Below are 13,644 nucleotides of genomic sequence, written 5' to 3'. Positions count from 1 at the left end.
ACCGAAGGTGCGGCTCAAACAGCGTCTGTCTGGTATACCTAAGGTAGCAGCCCCACTAGCGCGATGTAGGTAACGCGATCCCGGCAAGGTAGCTTACTAAAGCCTCTCAAATACCACGAAAAATGGAGATAGAAGAAAAAGAGAACGTTATTTTTGGCAGCCGACCCGGCCACGAAATAAGGACTATGATTGGAAACTCGGTACCTAGAATGTCAGGACCCTAAATGAGCCTGAACGAGTGAGCCTTCTGGCAGAAGGTTGGAGTGAACGTGGCCGCTATTCAAGAAGTTCAATGGCCCAGAATTCTGAGCCGTGGACCCCACGACCGACACTGCATTCAAGTATATCATCTATCATAGCGGCGGCGGAAAAGCAGAGCATGGAATTGGTTTCGTAGTCATGGGCAAACAGATGAAGCGAGTGATGCGGTGGAAACCCATTAGCGAACGAATCTGTGTGTTGAGGATACGGGACAAATTTTTGAATTACAGCCTAATCAACGTTTACTCGCCGACAAACGATAAATCCGACGACGTGAAGGACACGTTTTATGAATGTCTTGATAAAGCCAATGGAGAGAGCCCCAAGCATGACGTGAAAATTGTTATTGGAGACGCTAACGCACAGGTCGGTAGAGAGGACTTTTTCCGTCCCATAATTGGTAGGGAGAGCCTTCACTCCGCTCCCAATGACAACGGCTAGTAAATTTTGCTCCTACCAGAGGGATGGCCATCAGCAGCACCTATTTTGCACGAAAGAATATACGAAAGCACACCTGGAGACACCCAAATGGTGAAACTTGCAACCAGATAGACCATGTTCTGGAACATGGGCGCCATTTCTCGGACGTTATCGATGTGCGGACATTCAGAGGTCCGAACAGTGACTCTGACACTACCTCGTTGTCAGTAAAATTCGATCACGGTTATCCAGGGGAGAAGGCGGAGCACTGAATCCCTACCCCAACATGTGCGACATCTGGATTTGGTTCTAAACTGTAAACAACAGTGTTGATTCTCTACCACCTTTTGTTATGGCGAGGCAATTTTTATGCACACTTTTGTTTTCGATATTTTATCAAAATTAAACACTCAATCATGCAGCAATATAACGATGTGATATGCTTGAGATACCTGCTTGATTATAGGGACTCGAAAAAGAATTTATTTGCAGTAACTAACCGAATAAAAAAATGTGTACATTAACGATTGCGCCCTAACACCGGTTCTAAGCTTCGATGCAGAGTACACGAGCTTTGTTCGCCAGTGACAGGCGTATGAGGCCCTTGCGGTTATCAACTATATCGAACGAAAGATCACAGCGAACGATGCGTTACAATATCCATCGATTGTCGGCGGAAGGAGTATCGGCTGAGTACCACCAGAAGCTCGACGAACACAACAGTGAGCACAACAGCACGAGAAGTGGTAGGCACTGAACAGAGGCGGCCCAGGACGAGTTGGTTCGATGTGGAGTGTCAGAGAGTGACAGACGAGAAGAACGTTGCCAGAAGCCGGATGTTGGTGTCGGGTACCCGATCGAATAGAGATCGGTACAAGGAAGCAAGAGCAGCCGAAAAACGAACCCACCGCAGGAAGAAGAAAGAATATGAAGAACAAGTTATTAGTGAGGCGCAGGAAAAAATGGAGCAGAACGATATGCGGAGGTTTTATGAGTCTGTCAATGGCGTGCGGAGAAAGACAGCGCCATCTCCCGTCATGTGCAACGACCAACAAGGGAATTTGCTGACAGATAAAACCGAAGTGGCTGCCAGGTGGAAGCAACACTTCGAGACTTTGTTGAATAGTGGAAGTGACGGTGCATCGATGAATAGAATAAATATTAGCGACGATGGACAAGCTGTGGAGTCGCCAACACTAGATGAGGTCTAAAAAGCTAATTACTATGTCTGAAACTTGATTATGCATATGTACAACATGTGATAGATTTAGTTCGGAAAAGGTATTGGAGGGTTCGCATGATAGGTGCTTTCCCTACTAAGCTACGAAGGACCTCCGTCGTCCTCCGCAGCTTAGCGGGTACTGATGAAACCAAATTCCCAGCACCAGGTACCAGCCGATCTCTCGCAATACATTTTCAGAACTAACTCTCTCATATGTATTTTGTACATAGTTTACCAAGTAGGATGAGTATTTAGTATTGTCCGGCTCCTACACTTGCAGCATCAGCAACGGCGCTCAATGAAGTAGGTTTGTGTGAGGTTGAAGCGAAGAGAGATCGCCACTCGAGTTCAGTACATTCAAAGTTAATTGCCTATTGAGGGCCGTTGCTGATGAAGCAAGTGTGCAAGTGTGTAGGAGCCGGACAATACTAAATACTCATCCTACTTGGTTGGCATGTGTACAAAAATACATATGAGAGAGTTAGTTCTGAAAATGTATTGCGAGAGATCGGCTGGTACCTGGTGCTGGGAATTTGGTTTCATCAATACCCGCTAAGCTGCGGTGGACGACGGAGGTCCTTCGTAGCTTAGTAGGGAAAGCACCTTTCATGCGAACTGGGGTCGTGGGATCAAACCCCACCAAAGGGCGGTTACCTCCAATACCTTTTCCGAACTAAATCTATCACATGTTGTACATATGCATAATCAAGTTTCAGACATAGTAATTAATTTCCACACCGGGTGACTTAATACCCGGCATATAGGCAATTAACTTTGAATCTATATCTATCTATATCTATTCTATATATATATATATATATATATATATATTATATATATAAAACTCAATGTTTGTATGTTTGTATGTATGTTTGTATGTATGTTCCAGCATAACTTCTGAACCCATTGACCGATTTCAACCAAAATTGGAACACACATTCTTTATCTTAAGGAGACGACGATAGGGGGGTTAGGGATGATCTTTGGAAAATGGGGAGGGTTAGGGGGGCGGGTATTGCTTAGTTATCCATCAACTCAGTGTAACTTCTGAACCCCTTGGCCGATTTCAACCAAATTTGGAACACACGTTCTTTATCTTAAGGAGACGACGATTGGGGAGTTAGGGATGCTTTTTGGAAAAGTGGGAAGGTGTGGGGAGGGGTATTGCTTAATTATGGATTAACTCAGTGTATCTTCTGAACCCTTTGGCTAATTTAACACAAATTTGGAACACACATTCTTTATCTTAAGGAGACGACAATAGGGGTTAAGCATGTTTTTGGGAAGCGGGGGGGTGTGAGGGAGGGTATTGCTTAGATATCGATCAACTTCTGAACCCATTGACCGTTTTCAACCAAATTTTGAACACACATTCTAGATCTTAAGAAGACGACGATAGTGTGGTTAGGGATGCTCTTTGAGAAAGGAAGGGTATCGGGGGAGGGGTATTGTTCAGCAATCGATCAACTCAATGTAAGTCTTTAACCCAATGACCGATTTGAACCAAATTTGTATCAAATATTGTATTTCCTAAGGAAACGATTTTAGTGGATGTGGGTAGGTCATTTTAAAAGGCAGGGGGGGTTGTGATATAGGAGTATTGTTCAGTCAATTCAGTATAACTTCTTAGCCCATTCACCGATGTCCACCAAATTTGGAATCCATATTCTCTGTGTAAGGAAGACTATATCAGACTGGATAGGAGTGTCATAGCTGGATGAGAGAGGGTATGTTTATTAAACAAACAGTTTAGTATACCTTTTTACCGCATGCGACAATTCAAACCAAATTTGTAAACACGTATTCTCTGCCCAAAGGGAACTATTATAGAGAGGCTGGGAGAAACTTTTGGAATGTGGGAGGTTATTGGGGTTGGGTATTGTTAAGAAAACAACTTTATTTAAAATCCATTTTATTTAGTTCATTCGAGGTTTCTGACATTTTACAATGCTTCGAAAACAAATTTCCCGAATTCCAATACAATAACAATAAAATTTTTTCGGTAATAAAATTTCCCCAAAAATGACTTCAACGAAAATGAAATTTCCCAAAAATGATTCTTACCGATACACATATCACAGAATATGACTTTTCCCTGAAAATAACATATCCCTCAATGAAGCAGGCCATTAACATAACACTAATTACCCACCACAATTCACAAACAAATTTTTCCGCTCGTCAACGGGTAGCAAGCATTTCAGTAAATTCCATTTTTCCAATGTACCTACGTATGCAAACATCGCTGCTGGTAGACCAAATTTCTCTTCTCAAAATGAGGTTTATACCCATGTCCCAACGGAAAATAATGGTCATGTTGTTGATTCAGGTAGCATGACTGCTTCCGATTTTGATTTTTAACTGAACAATTGCATCACATGATCGATGCAATGTTCAAAGCAAATACCATACCTGAAGCTGTTCAGGTTGGTATAAAGTACACACAAAAAAATTGTTATCGGACTCCGTTTCAATGGATCTAAATAATTGTGTGAAAGTTCTAAATTGGAATGCCCGCTCTCTAAAGGGTAAGGAAGATGAATTATTCAACTTCCTAACAGTTCATAATGTGCATATTGCCATTATAACAGAAACTTATTTGAAACCAGGACTCTCCATTAAAAGAGATCCAAATTATTTTATCTACAGAAATGATCGTCTCGACAGCGCCTGTGGTGGGGTCGCCATTGTCATTAATAGACGTATCAAACATAAATTATTTTCTTCGTTTGAAACCAAAGTTTTTGAAACCTTGGGAGTTTCTGTTGAAACAAATTTTGGTCAATTTTCCTTCATTGCAACCTATTTGCCTTTTCAATGCAATGGGCAGCAAAAGAATTTGTTGAAAGCTGATCTTCAAATTCTGACTCGCAACAAATCAAAATTCTTCGTAATTGGTGACTTCAATGCCAAACACCGTTCATGGAATAATGCTCAAAGCAATTCCAATGGTAAAATTTTATTTGAAGATTGTTCTGCGGGATATTATACTATTCAATATCCCAATGGACCAACTTGTTTTTCTTCCAGTCGAAATCCTTCTACAATTGATTTAGTTTTAACGGATTCAAGTCAGCTGTGTGGCCAATTGGTAACTCATGCTGACTTTGACTCTGATCACCTTCCTGTGACGTTTGAAATCTCACATGAAGCCATTTATAATCCAATCAGCTCTACTTTTAATTATCATAGAGCTGATTGGGATTTATATAAAACGTATATCGATAGGAATTTTGATGTTGATATTCTTCTCGATACCAAAAGTGATATTGATAATGCTCTCGTATCTTTGACAAATTTAATTGTCGAAGCCAGAGGCATTGCAATTCCGAAATGTGAAGTTAAATTCAACTCCATTATTATTGACGACGATCTTCAGCTACTGATCCGTCTTAAAAATGTGAGAAGAAGGCAATACCAAAGAACTCGCGATCCCGCGTTGAAAGTTATTTGGCGAGATTTGCAAAATGAAATTAAAAAACGTTTCGCTATTCTGAGAAATACCAACTTTGAGAATAATGTCTCGAAGTTGGATCCCAGTTCGAAACCCTTTTGGAAATTAACAAAAATTCTTGAAAAACCTCAAAAGCCAATTCCAGCGCTTAAAGAGGGAAATAAAATTTTATTAACAAATGGCGAAAAGGCTCAAAAACTTGCTCAGCAGTTCGAGAGTGCCCATAATTTTAGTCTAGGTCTCACTAGTCCAATTGAGGATCAGGTTACACGGAGCTTCGAAGACATTCTCAATCAAGAGAATGTTTTTGACCCTTCGTTGGGAACCAATTTGGATGAAGTGAGATCTATTACTAGAAAATTTAAAAATATGGAAAGCCCAGGGTGATGATGGTATTTTCTACATACTTATCAAAAAACTTCCTGAGAGCTCTTTATCCTTTTTGGTTAATTTATTTAACAAATGTTTTCAATTGGCATACTTTCCAGATAAATGGAAAAACGCCAAAGTTGTTCCAATTTTGAAGCCGGACAAAAATCCAGCTGAGGCTTCTCCGGCTCAACAAATCTGAAGGATATTCGACTGGAGTTGCTCTTCTTGATATAGAGAAAGCATTTGACAGTGTTTGGCATGAAGGTTTGATTGTAAAATTGATGAATTTTAATTTTCCTCTGTACATCATTAAACTGATCCAAAATTATTTATCAGATCGCTCACTGCAGGTTAACTTTCAGAATTCTAAATCTGATAGATTACCTGTAAGGGCTGCTGTCCCCAAGGCAGCATACTGGGGCCCATATTGTATAACATTTTACTTCTGACTTACCTGATTTACCACCAGGGTGTCAAAATCTTTGTTTGCAGATGACACGGGCCTTTCAGCCAAAGGGCGAAGCCTTCGTGTCATTTGTAGTTGATTGCAAAAAGTTTGGATATTTTCTCCACTTACTTGCAAAAATGGAAAATTTCCCCGAATGCTTCCAAAACTCAGCTTATAATTTTCCCACATAAGCCGAGAGCTTCTTATTTGAAACCTTCTAGCAGACATATTGTCACTATGAATGGGGTTCCAATTAATTGGTCTAGCGAAGCTAAATATTTAGGACTTCTGCTAGATCAAAATTAACTTTTAAAAATCACATTGAAGGCCTTCAAGCCAAATGTAACAAATATATTAAGTGCCTATATCCACTTATAAACAGAAAATCAAAACTTTGTCTTAAGAACAAACTTTTGATTTACAAACAAATTTTTAGACCTGCCATGTTGTATGCTGTGCCAATATGGGCTAGTTGCTGCAATACCAGAAAGAAGGCACTCCAGAGGATTCAAAATAAAATTTTGAAAATGATTCTGAAGTTGCCTCCGTGGTATAATACCAATGAACTTCATAGAATTTCTAATATTGAGACATTGCAACAAATGTCCAACAAAATAATCTCCAATTTTAGACAAAAATCGTTGCAATCTTCTATTGCAACGATTAACTCCTTGTACCCTTAGTATAAAATAGGTTAAGTTTAGTTTAAGTAGAAAACATTGTAATTCCTACATGGTTCAATTCAACCAGAGGAAAAAATTCTAACTGCTAGAGGCAATTGAAATGTATTAATAATAACTAAAAGCGTAACATAGCAAATAAGGATGATAGTGTTAAGAAAACACGGAACACATAGTCTAAGAGATGAATGCATGTATTAGATAATTAGCAAGTAAAATTAGTTTAAAAAAAAAAAAAACTTAACACTATTTGACCTAAGGTCATTCGACATGAAGGGCATTTGGGATAATTTTGAACAGCATCAGAATAATCTTTCATAGAAAGCATGCATTTGCTGGGTATACAACAATGATAATTGTTACCCTTCATCGGAATCATGGTTTGCCCAGTGAAAAGCAATGATAATGTGTTTTGTTCTGGATGGTGGATGTGATTGCTTCTTGAAAAGTAGGCGTTTGTCCGAAATAAGGCAATGGTGAGTGTGATCCCTTCTTTGAAAATGGGCGTTTGCCCGGAATAAAGCATCGGTGGTTTTTTTTCCTTTTTTAGCAATTGACGTTTGCCCGGAATAAGGCTATTCAAACCAACGACCTCTTTTTCAGTCAATGCTTCCAAATGCCTTCAATGCCTTCTTCTAATCAAATGATGAAGTATCAATAAGTTAACACAATTACTCTGTTGACCAATTGGTTTTATCTTTTTCTGATTGTGAAAAAAAAATTGAAAACCAAACTGGCAATTCCGAGCAAGGCCGGGTACATAATGCTAGTGTACTTAAAAAGCTGTTAAAGAGCTGAAAAACAATAAGGCTGCGGGGAAGGACCAGCTCCCGGCTAAACTTCTCAAACATGGCAGTGAGCAGCTTTATGAAGTTCTGTACCATATTATGTCGAAAATATGGGAAGACGAGGAATTGCCTGTTAGCTGGTGGGACGGCCTCATTTGCCTTCTCTTTAAGAAAGAGCACAGACTGGAGTGCTGGAGTGAGTTACCGAAGAATAACCCTCCTGAATTCGGCGTACAAAATTATGTCCCGTATTATGTTCAACAGATTGAGAGCGCTTAAAGAGTCATTCGTCGGCAAATACCAAGCAGGTTTCCGTGAGGGCCGATCAACGACGGATCAAATGTTTAGGAGAAGAGCCCCCAAAACGCCCCCCCCCCCCCATGCAAAACACCTTTTGTGGTTTCCCTCATATTCTCATATTTACCGTCATTAATATGTCCGTAACAAAACTAGATCTAAAATTATGTAGTAGGGTGGCTCAAAAACACTTTTCAAATTTTTTGATGGCCCTCTTATTCGGTTCTATTTGATGCCCTGATGCTCTGGACAAAATTTCAGCCAAATCGGTCAACGTTTGGGTAGTGCTAAACTCGTTGGAAGTTTATATGGAAAAATGTATGCAGAAACATCCAAAAACAGTGATTTGCAGTTGGACGGCACAATTTACAATCAAGAATCATGATACTCATTCAGTTCTTGTAAAATAAAGTACAGAATGTTATGCTGAAAACCGCGAGAAGATTAGAGTTTATTACACAAAGATATTAGCATTTTACTGGAGTGTTGTAGGGGTGAATTTATTTCTTTTCAAAGGTAAAAGAAACGAAATTTGCTCAAACCCCACTGCAGAGAAATGCTAATAACTCAGCCGGGCAAACTCGAATCTTCTCGCGGTTTTTTGCATAACATTCTGTATTAAATTCTCCAATATCTGAATGAGTATCATAGTTCTTCATCGTAAGTTGTGTAGTCCAGCTGAAATTTACTGTTCTTGGATGTTTCTGCATACATTTTTCCATATAAACTTCCAACAAGTTTAGCACCGCCCAAACGTTGACCGATTTGGCTGAAATTTTGTCCAGAGCATCAGGGCATCAAATAGAACCGAATAAGAGGGCGGCCCATCAAAAAAATTTAAAAAAGTTTTTCCCATACCAATTTGAGCCACCCTATTATGTAGGTTAGGCGAAAAAGTTTCAAAGTAGTGTATGGGAAGGTCGGAAAAACCGAAAATTTCCACATTTTGAAGAAACATCTAACATTTTATGAGGCAAAACGCCCTAGTGAAACTAGGCGTTTTGCCTCATGAGTTTTCCGGCAACAGAATATCACCACTTTTATGAAATGTGAATATTATCAATATGATTGAGACTTATCACAATTTTTGAATGGCATCAACAAGCTATCTTGTTTAACTGTTGCATAACGTAAAATACCCATGAATAGCGTTACAAATAAGACAATAAAGCAGTGTTCGCTTAGCTTAGGCATATTGCCCCCTTCCCTACCCTGAGACAAATCCTTGATAAATTCCGGGAGTACAAGTTGCAGACACATCATCTGTTTATTGATTTCAAGGCGGCGTACGATTCAGTGAAACGGAATGAATTATGGCAAACTATGCTTGGACATGGTATTCCGGCGAAACTGACACGGCTGATTCGTATAATGTTGGACGGATCGAAATCAAGTGTAAGGATTGTGGATGAAATATCGACGTCATTTGTTACCTTAGATCAGGCCTGCCCAACCTTTTTAAGCTACGGGCCAATTTTCAAAATTAACAACTGCTGGCGGGCCAAAAAATAGTCGACTATTTTTTTTTATATATTTTCAGAATTTTCAAACTTTGAGTTTTTTTTGTTTCTTTATTAAGGAGACTCGTCTCCGGAGCTTTGAGTTTTTTCTCATTTTTCTAGAATGGCAAATCTTCAGAAAAAATAAACTCTATTGAATTGCGTTCAAGAATTCATTTTTCTACTCTCCTATTGATATGTGCTGATATGTACGTCGTAGTATTGGGGGTCGATAATCTTCATTTGAAACAATTCGGATTCCTATATTTTAAAAATGTTGAGAAATTGGATAATCTATGTTCTATAAAACCAACAAGATGAGGGAAATGAACCAGTTTTCAGCGAAAAACTGTGCCAAAATGTTTTGCGCCAATTTCGTTCCAAAAACTTTAATCTTGGATAATAAAAGGTCGACGTGTTTATCCGTCCCTTGCAGCTTTATGTTCAAATCATTGAGATGTTTGATAATATCTACCAGGAAAATTAAGTCACTCATTCATTCAAGATCATTCAGTTCGGTCATTAGGGTTTCTTTATCTTTTAAAAATAGTGCGATTTTGTTTCGAAGAGAATAAACTCTCTTAAGCCTGGTTGCACCGGTCAGACAACGAACTTCGCAATAATACAACAAATCTCCGTATTCCACTTCCATTCCTGTCAACGTCATTCAGAATTGGTAGTTGAGGATTCCTCGCTTTGATAAAGTTCAATAACTTAATGACGAGCGCCAGTATTTCAGGGATATTAATAGAAATTAATAATAAATTCTTAGAAGTGTCAAAATGCCAGTGTTCTTTTTCGTCGTTGTCAGTGCCGGTTCATCAGTTGTAAGGTCACTTAAGTTTTTAGAGGAGTGTCAAGCCCTTTCATACAGGTCCTAACAGCTCCTCACATGTCATTTCCGGTAGTCGTTCCTTCAGATCATATTCCTTCAACACAGCAACACTTTCCGAACAAATCAAGCAAACCGGCTTTCCTTTGTTCAACATGAAAATGTGGTGTTCCACATCAACCTCTCGTTTCATTGGGTCACTCGGGTAAAATATTATTTTTTTGTTTCAAATGCGAATAAAAGTAATTATTGGATCACATAAAGTAAATGGCTTGATTACCTAACTTTTTTTTAAACCAGTGGTATTTTACAGTAGGTATTACTTAAAAACCCAGATCAATCCACCTAGCGTTGGTGGTGCCTTTCTCGCGCATTAAAAAATAAGAAAAACACATAAAAGAGGTCGAAATAGCACTTTAGGGGGATAGATTTTACTTTTTCCATCAATTCATATGCATTTGTGGACGTTTGAATGCATTGCTGCAATCTTTGAAAAAAAAATTTTTTTCGTTTTGAAAAAATTTCCCAAGGGGGGACCCTTGGCAGAAAAACAATGTTTTTTCAATAACTTTGGAATGCAATGACCGATCAGGCCAATTTTCAATAGGAAACAACTAGACCGCAATCCGCGTCGACTGCAACTTGTTGCGAGCAAATCGAATAATGCTAAGTACCAAAAAGTGTGTCTCACATTTTTGTACACACACACACACACACATACATACACACATACAGACATCACCTCAATTCGTCGAACTGAGTCGATTGGTATATAACACTATGGGTCTCCGAGCCTTCTATCAAAAGTTCGGTTTTGAGTGATCCTATAGCCTTTACGTATACTTTGTATACGAGAAAGGCAAAATATAAAAAGAAGCTTCTCGAGCCACAAAGATAGGCTTGTGGGCCGTTTATGAAGTATTGTCTACCACGCTACGCGGGCCACACAAAATGGAGACGAGGGTCGCATCCGGCCCGCGGGCCGTACGTTGGGCAGCCCTGCCTTAGATGGATGAAAGCAGGGTGATACACTCTCGAATCTACTGTTCAATATAGCGCTCGAGGGAGCGATTAGAGAGCTGGTGTGCAAAGAAGCGGTACCATTATCATAAAATCGCATATGCTCCTGGGATTTGCAGACGATATCGATATTATCGGAATTGATCGCCGTACCGTGGATAAGGCTTTGTGCCTTTTAAGAGGGAGACAGCGAGGATTGGACTCACGATCAATACCAGAAAAACAAAGTATATGGTCGCTGGTAATCAACGTGGGTTCATTAGTGGTGGTGGTAGCGAAATGGTGCTGGATGATGAAAAATTTGAAGTTGTAGAAGAATTTGTATATCTTGGAACATTAGTGACGTGCAATAATGATGTTACCCGCGATGTGAAAAGGCTTATTGCAAGGTGTAAAAGCTTATTACGTATTTCGTAACCAGCTTAAGTCCCGTAGTCTGCAAACGAAAACAAAACTCGCGTTGTACACTACTCTGATTCTTCCGGTGGCTTTATACGGCCATGAAACATGGACGTTAAAGGAGGCTGATCGGAGAGCTTTCGGAGTGTTTGAGCGTAAGGTGCTGCGGACAATACTCGGCGGTAAACAGGAGAACGGTATCTGGCGGCGTCGCATGAACCACGAATTGTACCAGGTGTATAAAGGGCTGGATATTATTAAGCTTATACCACACGGCAGACTACGTTGTTCGTATGCCGGAAGAACGTCAAGCGAAGATAATATTTAGTAGAGAACCCGGAAGAGGCCACAGGCTTCATGGAAGGCCGCGTACACGATGGCTTTTTGCAGTTGAAGAGGACCTGAGGGCGCTCAATGTTCAGGGCGACTGGAAGCGATTGGCTCAGGATCGAGTCCAGTGGAGAAGGATACTCCATTCGGCGTAGGTTCATCGAAGAGCTGTAGCTCATCAAGTATCCTTACCTTAGATTAGATTGAATATCTGGTGAAAATCAATCAAGTAACCAAAGCGACTTTATTTCGATTTAAATCAAAACTGAATAAAAGCACATTTGATGATTTTAGCAACGCAACAAATACACAACTGTCAAATCGAATATTGACAGTGCTTCTAATTATGTTTCATCTACATATCATTATATCATGTTTATTTGAAAAAAGCTAGGAAAACATGGTGGTCTAAGGTAAATAAATCAGCATTCAGTGTTTCAAAAGAATCAATTCGTACTTTTAGGTTCGTTATTTATTACGAATAACTTTTCTTCCATTGAATGAATTATTTTGGATACCTGAATTCATGTCCCGGAAGGGCATTTGTTTCGAAAAAACTACCTTACATCAATTTAGCTGTTATCGGTTTTGTCAAAATTCTGCTTGAAATGTAAGCAAGCAGCTTCGAGAAGCAAATAAATCCTTCAAAGAAAAGAAAAAGATACCTACCATAGTATTTAAAAATATGAATTTTATTTATTATTTGAAAAGAAAGTCAATTCAAGTGGCCGTAATGTACCAAGTACCGCAACAAATATATTTAAAACGACCAACTAACCGACGCTCTGGAGCCAGATGTCCAAGAACTTGAATATGTACTTTGAAAATTCACGCAAGGCATCCATGGGGTTTTACATGAGAAAAACAACAGGATATTACGAAAAAGGTTTGTGTCGTAATTATGCCGCTCAAAGTCTAAGAATAATAAGAATAATAAATCTCATGGACGGGATACAATGGCTTAGTTTTCAAAAAGCTAAATAGGGTATCTGTTCCCATATTAATAATAGCCCGTATATTAATCTCAACCGTCGATAAACCAAATAAAAAATCAATTTAATTATGTACAATGTCTCACATCGTATGTATACAGTGATCGTTCGCTAATTGGGGCACGACTTCACCCCAACTAGCGAATGCCATTCGCTAATTGGGGCGTTTTGACAAGCGTCAATGTTGTTTACTTTTTGCATTGAACAAAGGAAAAATTTAGGCTCCAGAAAATATCGATCCCGCCAAACACGGAAACGAAACGTCAACGCGTTTTTGACATCACATTCTGACGTTTAGCTGCTTTTTAATTGCACGGAAGAAAAAAGTACCCAAAATTGAGTATTTTTAAACTTACTTTTGAGTTATTTTTTCGTTTCTCTTTCATCCGCTCTTTCTTTTGTTGTCAAAAACAAAAGAGCCAAACAATCCAACGACGCCAGTTCAATACGGGAAGCCAATTTTGAGTTTTATTACCTGAGGTCGAAATTGAGTGAATTAAACTTAAATTTGGGTCAATAAATTATCCGTTGGGTACTTTTTTAACATGGGAGTAAAGGCAAACTACTTCGACCCTACTTACTCAATTTTGGCTTCCCGTACGGATGTTCGAGGTTGGGTGAATTAAACTC

The sequence above is a fragment of the Armigeres subalbatus genome, chromosome 2 (genome assembly GCF_024139115.2).
Source record: "Armigeres subalbatus isolate Guangzhou_Male chromosome 2, GZ_Asu_2, whole genome shotgun sequence".
Lineage (NCBI taxonomy): Eukaryota > Metazoa > Arthropoda > Insecta > Diptera > Culicidae > Armigeres > Armigeres subalbatus.
The sequence above is the reverse complement of the archived record's forward strand: the minus strand, read 5'-3'. Positions refer to the sequence as shown.